This window comes from Cornus florida, unplaced genomic scaffold (assembly GCF_030987335.1).
Source record: "Cornus florida cultivar Cherokee Brave unplaced genomic scaffold, ASM3098733v1 CherokeeBrave_3.0.0_Hap2_Chr06, whole genome shotgun sequence".
In the NCBI taxonomy this organism is placed as follows: domain Eukaryota; kingdom Viridiplantae; phylum Streptophyta; class Magnoliopsida; order Cornales; family Cornaceae; genus Cornus; species Cornus florida.
The window spans coordinates 6902141-6920065 of record NW_026775576.1 but is presented as its reverse complement, the minus strand read 5'-3'; the positions used below and the strand labels follow the sequence as shown (position 1 = coordinate 6920065).

General features: G+C 36.0%; 1 long non-coding RNA gene across 7 annotated transcripts in view; it reads left to right on the top strand.

The window, feature by feature from the left end:
- The window catches only part of LOC132311082 (uncharacterized), a 45374-nt gene that overhangs the window by 21335 nt on the left and 6114 nt on the right, over nt 1–17925 (top strand). For 5 of the 7 annotated variants that reach the window (XR_009482821.1, XR_009482817.1, XR_009482822.1 and 2 more), the window contains 2 exons: nt 3881–4364; nt 4460–5218. This is a non-coding gene — a long non-coding RNA (uncharacterized LOC132311082). Of the gene's footprint in view, nt 1–3880; nt 4365–4459; nt 5219–8029; nt 8098–17925 lie in introns of those variants that run through there. The other 2 variants (XR_009482824.1, XR_009482825.1) reach the window with 1 other exon arrangement.

Below are 17925 nucleotides of genomic sequence, written 5' to 3'. Positions count from 1 at the left end.
CTTAACAAGATCTTTGACTCGGGCTAAAAGAGCCCAACGTCTTGCTAGAAACGTTAAAGACTAGTCCTTCATAAGGTTTTTTAACCCTATTCCTCCCTCATTTCTTTTTTTGTTCTTTCCTGCGTCATCTAGATATGTTTTGAGTTGATCATTCATGTTTCTGGGCAGCTTATTACATTTCCTGCACTATCAGTGTCATTTTCAATCGATCGAAGACCCCTTCTCAATCGATCGAACTCTGCAGAGGCCTATTTTGCCTTAGAAATTGCTCTCAGGATCTTACCACTTCGATCGATCGAAGTCTATTTGGATCGATCGAAGCTCTGAAAATCCAACTTTTCATCTTCCATTCAATCGATCAAAGTCCATTTGGATCGATTGAAGTAAATGTTCGATCGATCAAAGACCCCTTCGATGAATCGAGATTACGTCTTTTCAAATTCTGAGAAAACTACTTTGGCCGTTGGCCTTCCCCAAACCCTATTTTTTTTTTCTCTCTCCTCCTTTTCCCTTTTTTTTCCCTTTTTTTTCCCTTTCTTTTTTTCTTTCTTTTCTTTTTCTTTTTCTCTCTCTAAACCATCAGCCTCCCCTCTTTTCTCTCTCCTCGTATCAAACCCTCTCAACCTCTCAATCTCTTAATCTCTCATTTTCCCTCAATCTCAAACTCCCTCTCCCAACTCCAGCGAGCACCAAGCCCCCTTTGTCCCTCTTTTCCAATGAGACCCAAAATCCCAAGGTAGCCGCCGTCCTCTATTTTATCCTGCGAGAAGCTTTGGCCATTCGGCCAAACTCGTTTTCTCTTTCCTCGCTCTAATCTCCTTTGGATTATACTATACTTCTTTTCTCCAGCTGATTTAGGCCAAGGAGAACTTGATTTGACTCCGGCATCCCTTTGCAATTTTCGGCGAGTCTCCAACGAGACTTCAGTCATCACTTCTGGCCATGGTTAGGCCGAAATCCTTGATTTCATCCTAAATCTCTCCATTTCCATCTCCACTTCTCATTTCCGAATCGGGCATGTAGAAATTCATTTTCTTTTAATTTAATTTTCATTTTTATTTTATTTTTTATTTTAGTTTTTATTTTATTTTTGCATATTTCCATTTTAGTTTTATTTTCTTTCTGAATATATGTTTGTATATATTTTTATGTTCAATCATGGAAATCAAAAATTGAAAATCAAAGAAAAAAAAATTCAAAAATAAAATAAAATAAAAAAACAAAAATTTGGATTGGAATGGAACTGTGGGATTCTTACACTATAATACTTCACTATGGGACTGTGAACTTTTGCTTTGGAATTATTCACTATGATGTTGAAGATGGGTACCTTGTTGAATGCAGGATTGAGACAACATTAAAGTTTGTAGATTACTGGAGTATGGGAATAACTTATAGTATATAAGGAGAATGGGCAAAAATTTAATGTGGATTTGTGATTGTGGGCGGTGTCCCTTTTTCTTGTGTTGAATGGAGTTGAGACCTTAAATTGGATCTTTCTGAATGTTTGAAAGTTCGATTGATTGCTTATATGTGTGCATTTCTTGAAAATTTTCATGGAATGCACATTTTAAGGGGAACCCATGTCGGATTTTTGAAAAAATTAAACTTGTGTTTTGATTTTACATTCTCTAAATGGCACTTGGTGTATTTGTGTGAACTTGAATTGAAAAGGAAATTGAAAAAGAGTTTTAAAGTTAGATGTTGGAATTGAATTGATTGAAAAAGAAAAATAAAATTTGGAAAGTTGTTGTGATTCTAACTTGAATGGATTTGGAATTTAAATGTACTAAATGAGAATGTTGCTTTGTAAATTGAAATGGAAGCTTGAATGCAAAAAATGATTTTGAAAGAAATGAATTCCAATAAAGCTTTTTGAACTTGAAAATTCCTTGAAAATCTTAAAGTTGCAATGGCATAATGAATTTGAATACTTATGAGCATGCTTCCTAACTTGTTTCATTTGTATTGAGTATGAAATGCATGTCTTGATTTGAAACTTGTGCTTTTGAAAATTAAAATGCAAAGTCGTGTTTAAATTGCATAAATGTGATTTCAAATGGAACTTTTTGATAGCTTTTTTTATCTTAAATTGATTTTTGCTCATGTTAAGATGTATTGTTTGGCAAATTGATTCTTGATTGCTTAAAATGTCTTTGTGATCACAGTTGTTGGTTTCCAAAATGTAAAAAGGAATTTCTGAACTTTATTTTGAAAATGAGAAGTCGAGTTGCGTAATTCCTTCCTTTGTTGACTATTTAATGCATGATTCTTGTTACGATGCTTATCCATAATGCATTTGAATGTTTGGACCTCAACGTTTTCAAAAATTCCAACTTTACCCCAAGAGTGTTAAAAATTCCCAAAGTTGACCAAAATGCCCTTAAATGAGATGAAACTTGTTCCATTTGTTTTCTTTCTATCCAAATGCATGTGCTAAGTGCTATTGAACTTATTTGTTCTCAATTCTTGATTCTTGCCATGCTAGGGCATAAGTTTGATATTTTTTGACCCCAAATTGTTATGATTTTGAACTTCTCTTGAAAATGTGTTGAATTGCCATTCCAAACCCAACTTGTTGAAGTCAAATGTTCCAATGTTGCTTGATAAGGTTAAAACTTGTTAATGTGATCTTCTTTGAATAATTGTGTGTATTTTGAAATAAATTGCAACTAGTTGCTTGTTTATACACATTTTGCACACATTTTTGTCACATTGATGGTTTTGAAAGTTTGTGTGCATCCTTTGAATAAACCTTTTTGGCATTGATCTTTGAATAAGTTTGGGGGAGGGATATAATGTTTGGAGTTCAAAATTCAAGTTTGGGAGGTCGTTGCTGTTCTTTGGCCTTAGTAACTATTTAAGAGCATAACTTGAATTTTCAAATGCAATTTGAAGTAAGTTTGGGAATATCTTGTCTTATATTGTAAAGTTGTTATAAAATGCCATTTGCTTGATTATATACTAGTGATCCATCTCTTGAAAGTTAGTAAGAGCTTGAGATCGAGGTTATTTGCCGGTCATGATTTTGATTCAAAAATGGTAAGTTTCTTGTTATTTTCAGTCTTTGGTCATTCTTTGCTTCATTTAAACTTTCAAGGGCATTGCGAGACATAAACGATCAATTTTCTTCTTATTTATTGCTTAGAGGGGCTCATGAGCCATTAGTGATCATAGGATGTTGATTTTGTTGAAATGGAGTACGGGATATTTCTTTGACTAGAGTTTGACTTTGTGTATTATTCAGATACATGCAATGTAGTTGCATACCATGTCCAGGATTCATTTTTGAACTTGTTTACCAATAAATGCCTAGGATTGAAGTGTTTTGCAACCGTGCAATTCATTTAGTCTTTATTTCATGATATACATGCTTCTTGAGTTCTAGGTAGACAGTTACTATAATTGTATTCTCCATGTTATCTTTCTTGCTCCATTGGTCTTAAATGTTGAATTTGTAGACATTCTTGCTTAAGAATTGATACGATGTCATCCTAGGGTCTACTTGCCATGAAATTACAGAATCTTCTTAAGTTTTAGGTTTGTGAATGCACGTTGCATCCTTTATGCACATCACATCCTACACTTATCCTTTTGATCCCATTTTTTCTCAAATGTTTCCAAAAGTGACTTTTCTGTCCTCTATGCTATCATTGCATTATTTTGCATACCTAAGATTGCTTATTGTTCCATGATTTATTATGTCATGTTGAAGCATGTTGAACAATATTCTTGAAGCTTTCTTGATCACTTCTTGCACAAGCATGATCCTATATGTCTATTTTTAGCTTCTACTTGATTTAGGCATGCTTTGTGTTTTCTTATCTGATGCTTACCTACTTTATACCTGTGCACTAATTTATACTTGTTGCTTTTGTAGATGCAGCATAAGTAAAAGACCCGAAAGCACTTAGCCAGAGCCAACACAACCTCCTTCATCTCTAGCGGAGGAGTTATCATCTTTGTCTAAGGCTACTGCATCTACATCTTTAGAGCCATCTTTCATGGAGGCACAAGGTCTCATTATCAAAGAAGTACCTTCTCTCTTTTTCTCCGGCAGGAAATTGGAGCCAGAATTCAAATTTGACCGAGATTTATTTATCGGGTTGGAGTAAACACAGTGGTCTTATAATGAGCTCACCCGTAGGGGCATCGATGCTATTATGACTCCGGCAGACACTGTAATCTATCCCTGATTGGTTGCTTTGTTTTTCGAGCACCACTAGATGGACGAGGATGACCGTTAGTTGATGCATACGACTATAGATGGACACGACATTAACATCTCTATCCTTGCCATAGCTACTGTCTGTCAATTGATGAGCGCTAAATATTGCATATTCGAGCCTGATGAGCGCTGAAAAGTGTGCATTTAAACCCCTTAAGCTTGAGTATTCCAGGACCTTATTCTATCTTATTTTCCTGTTTTAGTACTTATTTGTGTTTTTGTTTATTTCAGGTCAATAAAGTTAAAACGGGCTAAAAATGGCTTCTTAAGGCCTTTTTGGAGTCAAACTAAGTCTTGGTGAGAATCTGAGGCAAAATTGAGGCTGATGCTGAAAATTGCCAAGTGAGATCTATCGCAGAAAAGTGAGATCGATCATAGAAAAGTGAGATCGATTAAACCCAGATCGATCGAAGAAAAGTGAGATCGATCGAATCCAGATCGATTGAAGAAAAGTGAGATCGGTTGAACTGTTCGCGGAAGTAATTAAAAAGCAGATCAAAAGCTCATTTCGACCCAACTCGGGCTGTGCTTGAAAGGGGAGATTCTAGGGTCGAGTTCTCACATTTTTGGGCTCTCAAAGCCTTGTATATATGAGAGATTGAACCATTTTTGTAGGGAAATTCATATATTTCATTGTAATTTCTATATTTTCGTTACTTTCTCTCTTTAGAAAGTTAGAGATTAGGGTTAGAAGAAAAGAAGGAAGTGGAGGCACATCTCAAGAACCCATCTCTAGATCCACACACACTCTCTCTCTAGAGCTTCAAAGAAGAAGATGGAGCCATGTTTGGAGCTTGCCCTTAAGGGTTCCAAGATCACACCCACCTCCTCCATGATTGGCTAGACTTCTCATTGGGACTTGGATAAGCCCCAAGTTTGTAATCTAAACCTCTATCTTTTTCTTACTTTTTGGGGAATAATATCTTGTGATTTGTGTTCATGAATCTTGGTGTATTTCTATGATTTCTATGGTTTAATTTTTCCTATTAATTTTCTAGTTTATTTACATGTCTATGTGTGATTAAATTGGGAATTATGTCTCACATGATTCATATGATTTAATTCTTCCTATTGATTTTCTTTGTGATTACATGTTGTCTTATGTGTGATTATTTGGGAATTGATCTCTACACTAGTTTTTCTATATTAATTGCATGTCTATGTGTGGTTGATTGAGAATCTAGTGATGGTTAGACATGGTTTTTATTAGATGGGTTTGTCAATTAATTTGACCGATTATTCTTATGCTTGATGGGTTGTTCTACAATTTAATTCATGTTTGTAGGTAGGTAGACAATCTATACTTGATTTGATATTCCATAGCTTATAATTTCAAATTTCATAATTCTCTAGATTGATGTGTGCTACAATTGTTAATAATTTAATGGGTCATGCTTAAAATTGATGGGTTGTGCTACACTTAGTTTATGGTTAGGTAGACAATTCATTCTTTAATTTGATGGTCCATGCTTAATATTGCAATTGGTAGTCGCATTTTGTTTACAAGAAGGTTTTCCCCAAATTAGTTGAAAGTATATGGTTTGGTGAACGAGCTTGGTAGCGATTCTAATGCACCTCAAAACCTCACTTCTTATCTCTTAAATCCCTATCTTAACTTAGTTTATTTGAATTGCATTTTAATTTCTTTGCATTTTAGTTTAATCAACCAATCTCTCTCTTTGCAATCATTTGGTACATTAGAGTCGAAGTTAAATTCCAACACGTATAATCTTTTGGGACGATCCCTACTCACTCTTGCTACGTTAGTAGTAGTGGTGGTAGTGGTTTTTATAAATTTAAACTTGACCTAAAAGGCTTTTCTTGAACCGCACATTCACTATATTATTTTGGCGTATACAAGTCAGAGCCCCTAAATATACGTATGTTAAGGCCTAAAGTAATACTTCTATCCATTGTTAGATTGATTTATGTTTAATGTGTGTTTATAGGTACTTTCTCAAAGCAACGGTTAAAACCGGGACTTTATGATGAAAAGACTGATATCGAAACTTACAGAGTCGTTGCCGGTCATTCAGAGCAAGACGAGAGCTTAAATGGTGAAATTTGGAAGAATTTAGGAACCAAAGCTCGAGCCCAAGTCCTGAGGCTCAAGCCCTGTAAGAAAAAGAAGAAAAATCAACTAGGCATTGAAGCTCGAGCCTTGTACCTTTAGAGCTCGAGCCTTACTCAGGGGTGCTTGAGCCTAACCACATGGTGCTCAAGCCTTGGCCCTAAAGCTTGAGCACAATATGTCAGAATTTGAAGAGTTAATTTAATGGAAGAACCAATCTCCCAGGGCCTCGTACTAGACCTCAAGGATCGAGCATCATCATCCAAAGCTCGGGCCTTGTGTACCCAAAGTTCGAGCTTGGTACCTAGAGCTCGAGCCCATGAAGCTTGGATCGAGTAATGTCAAAAAAGATGAATCCCAAAATATTTTAAGTGTTGAAGGAAAAGATGCTTTGGAAAATAGTTGAAGAAATTTGGCTAAGTGTAAAAGTAAAGATCGAGCACCATTCCTTGAAGTTCGAGCAATAACTCAATGAAGCTCGAGCCTTGTTCCCAAAGCAGAAGCCCGAACCTTAAAGCTCGAGCTCTACTTCCTAAAGCTTGAGCCTTCCATGACAGTCAGATTTAAATTATGAGATTATTCTTTTTAAAGTTGAATCTCATTCCAGATGGGCCAAAAGACCTAAAAGCCCACCAGACCTTCGTTTTCTTTTATAAAATAAAGCACAGGTCTTGATAGAAGAAGTTCCTTTTTCTCATATTATTCAAAAGGCTGATACTATGGTGGTAGCTGTTAGGGTTTCCATAACCTTAGAAGGTGAAGATCCTGAGAAGAGAAGTGTCATCCGTAACGATGGAGACGACTACAACAAAGATGATATTCGGTATTGTCATGAGTAGCTAATTCTTCTCTTAGGGCACTGATGTAACCCAATCTAGTACTATGGTTTGATTGTTTTAACTCTGGGATATTTTTAATATATATTTTGTTTTTTATTACATGACTATGAGTAATTGAGACAACTCAATTAGATTTAATGCTTTAAGTAGTTTTCAAATTGTTATTACCTTGTCTTAAATATAACTATTCTTTTTCTATTCTCAACCTATTCTTATTGGATGGTATTTGGTGGAGCCCTGCCGGACATAAGAATAGAGGTCATGTAATGGTGTTCCAATGTTTTTTAATAAAAGAATGTTTTTATAGTCTATGCTTAGGAAAGATGGATTGTTTACAAATTAGTTAAAATAGTTGGAATAGGTAGGTGGATAGTCTATGCTAATTGCAAATAGGTTATAATTAACTGCATTTTATAAAACATCTTTCTTTAAAACCCGAATTGAACGAATGTTATTGAGTTCAATTCATTTGAAATATAATTTGTTAAATCCCTAGAATTGAAACAGTTAACCATAGTATAAAGATTGTGGTGAAGTCAAAGCCCTAAGACCTTTCTCTCTCTGATTACTCTAGTTTAATTTTAGTTAGTTTTAGTTTATAATCATGACAACCAATCAATCAATTCAACCAGTTACCTATAAACCAATAGAGATTAATTAAAAGCAGAACATAATAACTCGTCTCCCTGTGGGTTCGACACCTTCTCTGTAGTGCTATCCTACAAAGATTCGTATTATTACGAGTGGTTATTTATAATTGACACAACACAACAATTTTTGGCGTTGTTACCGAGGAGATTTGTTTATTAGTTTAGTTTTTAATTAGTTTTATTTTTGATTTACCAGTTTTCAAACTTTCTGATATCTCACCTTAATTCTTTTTCTTTTCAGGTGCAGGAAATTAGCAGTGAGAATAAAGATGCTTAAGGGATAAAAAGCTTCGGTTTATTAAACCTTCTGTGAGTTTTTGCTGCTTTCTTTTACTTGGAAAATTTAATTTTTGTCACTATTAGGATTAGAGGAATTAGTGTATGTTAACTCGCCATACTCAATCGAAACCTTTAGTGCATGATACTGAAATAGAGAGAACTCTTAGTCAATTAAGAAAACTTAAAAAACATTTGAATACAATATGAAATTCCTCTAATAACATGGCTGATAATCATGATGGACCAGCTAATGGTTATGGTAATGGAGAATGGGTGCCACCTGTTCCTTCACAACCACAATTGAGGGATCATTTTATTCCTACTACATATACTTCCCATTCGTGCTTTGTATTTCCGGATGTTGATGTAACCCATTTTGAGATTAAGCCTATTATGATCCAAATGCTTCCTACCTTCCATGGGTTTGCAACAGAGGATCCTTATGCACACTTGGATGTATTTTTAGAATTATGTTTGACTACCAAGTTGACCATTATTACCAATGATTCATTTAGGATGTGACTTTTCCAATTCTCTCACAAGAACAAAGCAAAAACTTGGTTGCAAACCCTTCCACCAAATTCTATATCTGCATGGGACATATTGCAACAAGAGTTCTTGAAAAAGTACTGCACAGTGGGTAAATGTAATGACCCAATCATTTCCTTCCTTTTCTTTTTCCTCATAATTTTATGGATGAATTTTTTTCGTTGAAATTTCTTTTCTGAGTTCAGTTTCTCGTCGCTTAGTGTCGTCTCGAGTGCTCAAAAATGGCTTCTGAGACTCTTTCCTTTGGATTGACAACTTCCTTTGAGGACCGAATCATTTCCACATTTTTCGTTTTTCGACACTATTCACTTTTCGTCCTTTTCCCTATTTTGTCTTTTCCCGTTTGTCACTTTGTTGGCATAACCTCACTCCTTGTGTTTGGAGTTGATTTTTGACTTCACGTATCTTCATTTTAAGTGGTTTCCACAAAATACGTATATTCACTTTTGCAAGAAAGTACTTTGGTTGTTCTCGGTGTCCATAGAGGCATGGATGCACAGTTTTTCAGAATTTTTTTCTTTTCTTGGGGTGTTTTTCGTAAATTTCTTTTGAACATATTTTGTTTTAGGGGTTTTTAAGAAAATACTTTCGGAAGATATTTTCATTCTGGGGTAGTTGTGCAGTTTTCACTTTTTGGAGGGGCCATTGTGCAATTAATGAAAGTTATTGCAAAATACCTCGTCTGGAGCCTGGATCCTCATATGAAATTTATTTTCACATTTCGTTGAGTCATGTACTCATAGAATTTCCTTCTGGTCATTTTTCTCCAGATTCAGGGTTTTTGGCCCCAGTTACCGCCGAACTTGTTCGGGGCATAACTCTTTGCTCGGGACTCGAATTTTAACGCTGTTTCTTCTATTGTTCATATTTTCTCATTTTGAATCTTTTTTGTTCACGGAGTTTTGCCATTTGAGTGCGTCTGCTCAAATTTCACTTTTTCGGACTCGGCAAGGCCAGTTCGGGGCACTTTTTGAGATTTTCTATAAATAGGGGGACTTAAAATTAAAAAGTCATCTTCTCCCCTCTCCATGCACGACCAGAACCTGCTATGGCAGCCCAAGGGGGCTGCCACCCTTCTTCTTTCATTTGAACCTTCTTCCCTTTGTTAAAAAGTCGAAGTGCCTTCGCATTTTGTGTTTGTCTCGACCACGCGCATCTTTCCCCCTTATTAGAACCCGTTTTTGGCCAAATTTTGAGTTCGGGTTTGAAGTCAAGTTGTGATTTTGATGGGGCTTCTTGTGGGTTCATGTAGATCGTGTTGTCCCCGACAAAACCCTTCGATATCGTCGGATTCGGAGCACTTTTTTTTTCGGTGGGCTTTTGAGATTTTTATCTCAAATTGAGGTAGGGGATGTTTTAGGGTTATATTAATGTTGTATTGATTGTTATATGAGCATATACAACTTGTGAGCATGCCTTGTTCAAGTTATAGAATTTAATTTAATTATTTTCTTTGTTTAAGATTTAATTCTCATGATGCTAGGCAACTTAGAATTAAATTGTGGCATGCTAAAAATTTAGGCCTTGGTATGGTGGTTGATATATATTAGCATGGAATTAACTTGTAATGTGATATTAAAGTAGGCCTTGATGAGTTCTTTAACATGTATTAAATTGAGGACATTTAGATATGTCTGAAAATCTAGAAAAAATTAATTAATTAGCTTAATTAATTTTATTTTTAAGTGTTGTAGTCACTTAAATTGATTTTGGGTATAAGATATGTGAAGACTATGCTATGTCCTTTAACATATATTAATTTGAGTTTATTTGGGATTAATATGAAATCTAGAGACTTTTCATGTTAGGTTGAAAATCCCTTTTAATGTAGTGAAATTAATTACCTTGTGAGCATATTACTAATTCGATGTAGAATTAGTACTTGAGGCCTCTTAAAATGGTAATTGGACTTAGCATGATATAGAATATCATTGACTTGTAAAGCTTGTTTAAACATATCTTGTGTAGGTATATAGCTTGTTAGAATATTATAATTGTTTACTTTGAAAGCTTGTTACTAAATTGAAGCTTATTTAGTACTTGTGGTTTTGGATGGTAATGTGATTCATTTGTTGTAAAATATTCTTGTTTTGCTGTATAAATTGCATATTGGAGGCTTAACATGTCATATGCTATCTAGACTTGAATTCTAGGACATAGTTTATGTGGATTCAACCTTATTTGTGCATGGAAGATGGCTTTATGCATTAGTGGATTTGGAATAAGTTTGGTCTAACTTATTGATTTTTGTATAAGTTTTGGACTTATTGATTCTGAAAAGCTTGTAAGGACATATTTCACGTGATGGCTAGGGTTTGGCTCTAGTACGGAGACAAGAGTCTTCTAAGTCATAAGTGCGCACTAGGTAGTACCTTGTGGGTCGTAATTGCCCGGAATAACTTATGCATGTACGCACTAGGTAGTGCCTTGTGGGTCGTAATTACCTGGAAACACTTGCTTGATCTAGTGACCACATGTCTTAGTCTTTCTACTTTGATTTCGCATTCAATTTCAAGTTGTTAATCATGGATTACTTGTAGCTTGAGAATTAATGCTTGCTTTGGATATTTGAATCTTACTTAGTATACTTGAAACTGTATACTTGTTTTGTGCATTTAGATCTCATATAGTGTACTTGAACTTGTATGCTTGCTCTGTAAGTTTAGATTTCATTTAGTATGCTTGTGCTGTGTATACTTGTTTTAGGTGTATCTCTTTTAGCTTAGTATACTTGTGTTCGTATACTTGATTTACGAGATTTCCATATAAAATGTATACTTGTGTACTTACGCTTAGACATTGCATGACTTGTCTTAATATGGTTTAGTATACTTGGAAATGTATGCTTGTATGTCGTGTATCATGTTTTAATACGATTTAGTGTACTTGAGCATGTATACTTGTATGTCGTTGTTCATTTCAATTGCATGAGTAGCTTAGGATGATCCCTGAGTCTCATTTTGACATAGACGTTAGGTGGCATGAGCTTTTTTAACATGTGTTCACCTTAAGGTGATATAATTGTAAAATGCTAGGTCGATGCATGCTCATCTCCTACGAGTAGCTTTATGTTACTCACCCACATAGTAGGGACATTTTTCAGGTACCGGGATCAAGTTTTGAGATTCACATCAAGCTTGGATGATTTGTAGACTTGAAGTTCTCATTTCATATAAATGTTGGCTTGAAACGCCATTTATAGCTTTATATGTCAAAATGTGTAAATTTGATTCCATGTATGTAATGTGTACTTAAGTGCACTCCTTTTAATGTATTCAACATGTATGAGATAAGGCCGGAGGCCATTGACATGTATATTGAATTTTTTGTAACTTCTAACTTCTTGAAGTATTAGAAAAATATTAAAAAATGCCAAATCATTGTCTCACCATGGTTGCATCGGGTGTGGGAATTCCGTTTTCATTCTTTCATAGGGTCTTATAAATCATCGTTGAAGTGTGTCCAAGGGTCAAATGGTTATTTGACCCCGTTTTGTATTTTTGGATTCTGAGTTTTCATTCCAAGTTCCATTTTTGCCTTTTTGCCCGTTGGGGGGTCGGATTTTGTATCGGTGGTATTTTTAAGTCATGGACCATTGTAGCACGTCTAAATAGGTAAGTTACGTTTGTGTGCATGGTCATTTATGGGCAAAACCTTATCGTTTGTGTTTTGAGCTTCCTATAAACTCATTTTGAAGTTTTGTTGCATAATCTGATTTTAGGGCACTTTGGGGTTTTTCTTCGGGAAATAAATTCCGTTCTTGACATGGTCACATAGAAAACGTGATTTTAGGGGGGTTTTCTTCTTTGTGTTTTTCCGAAAAATGTCGTCTTGGTACTAGAAATCCCTTGCAAAGTTCGGTTTTTCTGCTATGCTATAGCAGTTTTTTTAACTTCTTGCCCTTTCCTGATCTAGGGGCATTCTGGGTACTTCATAGTGTTTCTTTTTCATTTTTATTCCTTATCCGGGTAGAAAATGTAATTTTAGGAGGGGTTTCTTCTTCGCGTTTTTACAAAAAAAATCATCTTGATGCCGAAAACAACTCGCAGATCTGGAAAATCAGGTCGTTCTAGGTTTTTCCGGAAAAAGTGTTGATCTAAGGGGCATTTCAGGTATTTCACTTGTAAAATAAAATCTTATATTGACATGGTCATGTAGAAAACATGATTTTTTTTTGGGGGGGGGGGGGGGGTTCTTCCCAACTTTTTGCCAAAAAATGTCATTTAAGCCCTCAAAATCCCATTTGAATTCGGAAAATGTGTGCAGGCCCTGCTCATACTTGAAACCCAGAAAGTCTAATTTTTTGAAACTTTGAGGCTTCAAATCTTCAGCATCCGGGCTTCAAGTGATTTTTGAGTCTAAGCTTATTAGTTTTTGCTGGTCTATACAACGGTATGCACGGTTTCCTCCAATTCTATCTAAAAAGACCATTTTACCCCTTGTAAAGTACCCTTGCTGCACTGATTCTAAACCCAAAAGTTGGTTTTTATGAAACTTTGACATTTCATATCTTCTTCGTCCGGACTCCGAATCAAGTGATTCTTGAGTCTAGATTCATTAATTTTTCCTGGTCTATCTAATTGTATGCTCAGTTGCATCCAATTTTGTCTAAAAAGAAAATTTTACCCTTTGCGAAGTACCCTTGCTGCATTGATTTCAAACCCAAAAATGTGATTTTTATGAAACTTTGGAGTTTCATATCTTCTACATCCGGACTCCTAATCAAGTGATTCTTGGGTCTAATTTGATTAGTTTTTCGTTGTCCTTCCAGCAGTTTGCTCAGTAGCATTCGAGTCCATAGTTTTCAAAAATGACTATTTTGCCCCTGGGGGCTTATTTGTCATATTTTCGATCTTTGCTTCCGCATCAGTTCTCATGAAGTTCCATGGACTTCTTAGAGTCTTGTTTTCTATTTTTGCTTCCGCATTTCGGATCCGTTATTGGGTCAAACTATGGTTCATCAGAGGACACATTGGGTTGAAAAAACAAGGGTCGTCACAGGTGGTATCAGAGCTCCTAGGTTCGAAAACCTTAGGACGATGGGTTTTGGGTGCATATCATGCTTGTGTTGCCATGCTCTATGTGTTTAATTGCTTTTGATAACATGTTGAATGTGATCACATGTTTACGTGCTTATGTGGACGTATGTTTAGAAGTTTCGTTAAATGTCTCAGCATGATATATATGGTTGCTTGCTTTAGTATATTGTATGTGCTAGTCTGTCTTAGTACATTGTATATACTTGTAGGTCTCAGCATATTGTATGTGTTTGTCTGTTTTAGCATGTTGATTCACGCTTATATGCTTTGCATGATGGTAATGCTTATTTGCCTTGGCGTATTGCATGTATTTGTTATTCTTAGCATGATCGTATGATGCTTACATTGACATGCCTTATGTGTTTCTTTTCTACTTGTGTGAGTACATTGTCCATTGTTGTGTTACGTGACAACTACTTTCTTTTATGTCTTGTTTATGCATTGTGGGTTGTTCCAGCATGGTTGGTTGAGACTGATGCTAGGGCATCATCTCTTGGGGTTTCGTGGTGACCTTGATGTGGTGACGTCATTGAGGTCTTGTTTCTAGCGTTATGGGGCAATGAGTCGGATTGATTCAAGTCCTTCTTTGGGGATTGGAAGTTTTGTCTTCGTAGGCCTTAACGGCAAGGTTCCCGTGCCCTTTCTTCTTAGAGTGGTGGTTTTATCTTGTGTGGCGTTAGGATTCCACCTTGTGTTTGAGCCAGTCTTGGGAAAGACTTGTAGACTCTTTGTTTCGGGAACCTTAGTGTTCATTCTAGGAGATGATTCACTTCCTTACTGTGAGGGATTGGACTCATCCGGGTTTTGGGATTCACTTTAGTGAGTTTATTCTTCTGAGAGGCATTTCATCCCTTATTGCTTGTGATTTTGCGGGATTGTTATTTTCATAGTCATTCCTACATGTTTATATACCTTGTTGTTTTGTGCATGCCTTAGAAATATGTTAGGGGATGTGACTATTTGGTAGTTATGTGATGATATAGGTGATGTGTTTTCATTTACTATATCTGCTTGTTATGCTAGCGTCATAGGTGATGTGTAGCGTGTCTCTGATGCTTGACCCCTATGTGATAGGTAACATACTTAATTGCCCTTGTACACTATGTGTTTAGTTGTTTGGTGCATGGATTTTCATTACGTTTAGTATACTTGTACCTAGTATGCTTGTACGTTGCTTATTTCATTTCATTTTGGTTTAGTATACTTGAGCCATATACTTGTCTACCATGGATTTAGTACTGATTAGTATACTTGTAGAGTGATATTTGTGCATATACATATATTGTATTTCCATTTTGATATTTCTTAGTATACTTGTGAATGTATACTTGTATAGATATATATATGTTTCATGACTAATTGCCTAATTAGTTCATTTCTTTTATTATTCCTGTACTGTACTTGGGGTTGTATAACCTTGGTTGTCGGGATTGTGTGTGTGAGCTTGATCTGATGTCTTGATTCTTAGGCGTAGCCTTGTAGTAGGTCAGCTTTAGCATGACGTGGAGGATTTTGGGTGCATTGTTTTATTGGGAGTCGTTGTCACTAGGGCGATGATGATGTTATTTGATTTGTAAAGTCCGATCCATTGGCTTGAAGGCATAGACTTGTCAGGCTTTAGATTCGTGACTGATGTGGTTGACAACGGTGTTTTGAGACTTGAGGTTGTCCATTTTTCACGTATTGAGGATTTAAGGCCTTAAGTGTAGCGGTGCCTATGACATTGTTGTCAGAGTTTTGGATTGGCCAGAATGGTTTGGCTGGACATTTTGGACCATATCGCAACTCTCACAGAATGCCAAGTTTCCGTGGTGCTTTTGGTAATGATTGTTTGACATTGATGTCATTTGTATTAATAGGTTTCACGAGTAAGCTTGTTGGGGGCTGGTGACGAATTAGGGCTTTATACTGTCATGCTACCATACAGGTTGTGTGTGGGCGAGTACTAGTTGCCGTCGATGCTACCTTGCATTACCTAGCTAGTAATGTGAGTGTGGGTGGGCACTTGACACTGTGGATGCTACCACACCTTGGGTACGTTGTGGGCAGGTTCTAGTCAGTATTCATGCTGCCATGTTGCTTCTGGTTGTGTTCCTTGTTTAGTTGTGTAGATGCCTTGATCTCTTTTGGGTGGTTGACATTGGGTTAGTATGTCAATTCGTTGGAGAGGTGTCTCACTATTCGCGGTTTCGTGTCTCTTCGTTGATTTTGAGACCTTTGGAGTTGTCCTTAGGTACTTTATGATCTGGTCTTTCGTGTGACCTTGTGTACGGTCCTTCTTTGGTTCTTCTAGGAATGTTCTTGATTTCGAGGACGAAATCTCTTTAAGGAGGGTAGGTTGTAATGACCCGGTCATTTCCTTCCTTTCTTTTTTCCTCAGAATTTTATGGATGAATTTTTTTCGTTGAAATTTCTTTTCTGAGTTCAGTTTCTCGTCACTTAGTGTCGTCTCGAGTGCTCGGAAATGGTTTCTGAGACTCTTTCCCTTGGATTGACAACTTCCTTTGAGGACCGAGTCATTTCCACATTTTTCATTTTTCGACACTAGTCACTTTTCGTCCTTTTCCCTATTTTGTCTTTTCCCCGTTTGTCACTTTGTTGGCATAACCTCACTCCTTGTGTTCGGAGTTGGTTTTTGATTGCACGTATCTTCATTCTAAGTGGTTTCCACGAAATACGTATATTCACTTTTGCAAGAAAGTACTCTGGTTGCTCTCGGTGTCCATAGGGGCATGGATGCACAGTTTTTCAGATCTTTTTATTTTCTTGGGGTGTTTTTCGTAAATATATTTTGTTTCAGGGTTTTTAAGAAAATATTTTTGGAAGATATTTTCATTCTTGGCAGTTGTGCAGTTTTCACTTTTTGGAGGGGCCATTATGCAATTAACGAAAGTTATTGCAAAATACCTTATCTGGAGCCTGTATCCTCGTACGAAATTCATTTTCACATTTCGTTGAGTCATGCACTCATAGAATTTCCTTCTGGTCATTTTTCTCCAGTTTCAGGGTTTCTGGCCCCAATTGCCGCCGAACTTGTTCGGAGCATAACTCTTTGCTCAGGACTCGGTTTTTAATGCCGTTTCGTCCATTATTCATATTTTCTCATTTTGAATCTTTTTCGTTCACGGAGTTTTGCCATTGAGCACATCTGCTCAAATTTCACTTTTTCGAACCCGGCGGGTTTTGTTCGGGGCACTTTTTGAGATTTTCTATAAATAGGGGGACTTAAAATTAAAAAGTCATCTTCTCCCCTCTCCATGCACGACTATAACCTGCTATGGCAGCCCAAGGGGGCTGCCACCCTTCTTCTTTCATTTGAACTTTCTTCCCTTTGTTAAAAAGTCGAAGTGCCTTCGCGTTTTGTGTTTGTCTCGACCACGCGCATCTTTCCCCCTTATTAGAACCCGTTTTTGGCCAAATTTTGAGTTCGGGTTTGAAGTCAAGTTGTGATTTTGATGTGGCTTCTTGTGGGTTCATGTAGATCATGTTGTCCCCAACAAAACCCTTCGGTATCGTCGGATTCGAAGCATTTTTTTTTCGGTGGGCTTTTGAGATTTTATCTTAAATTGAGGTAGGGGATGTTTCAGGGTTATATTAATGTTGTATTGATTGTTATATGAGCATATATAACTTGTGAGCATGCCTTGTTCAAGTTATAGAATTTAATTTAATTATTTTCTTTGTTTAAGATTTAATTCTCATGATGCTAAGCAACTTAGAATTAAATTGTGGCATGCAAGAAATTTAGGCCTTGGTATGGTGGTTGATATATATTAATTTGGGAATATTTGAATAAGAATTGCAAATTTTATTTAATATTTATCTTTTGTGAAAGTTTAATTCACCTAGTTGTATCAAGCATAGAATCAACTTGTAATGTGATATTAAAGTAGGCCTTGGTGAGTTCTTTAACATATATTAAATTGAGGACATTTAGATATGTTTGAAATCTAGAAAAAATTAATTAATTAGTTTAATTAATTTTATTTTTAAGTGTTGTAGTCACCTAAATTGATTTTAGGTATAATATAACATGAAATCAAGAGACTTTTCATGTTAGGTTAAAAATCCATTTTAATGTATTGAAATTAATTACCTTGTGAGCATATTACTAATTGGATGTAGAATTAGTACTTGGGGCCTCTTAAAATGGTAATTGGACTTAGCATGATATAGAATATCATTGACTTGTAAAGCTTGTTGTAACAAACCGGTCATTTGCCTTCCTTTCCTTTTTCCTGAAATTTTACGAATGAATTTTTTTCGTTTA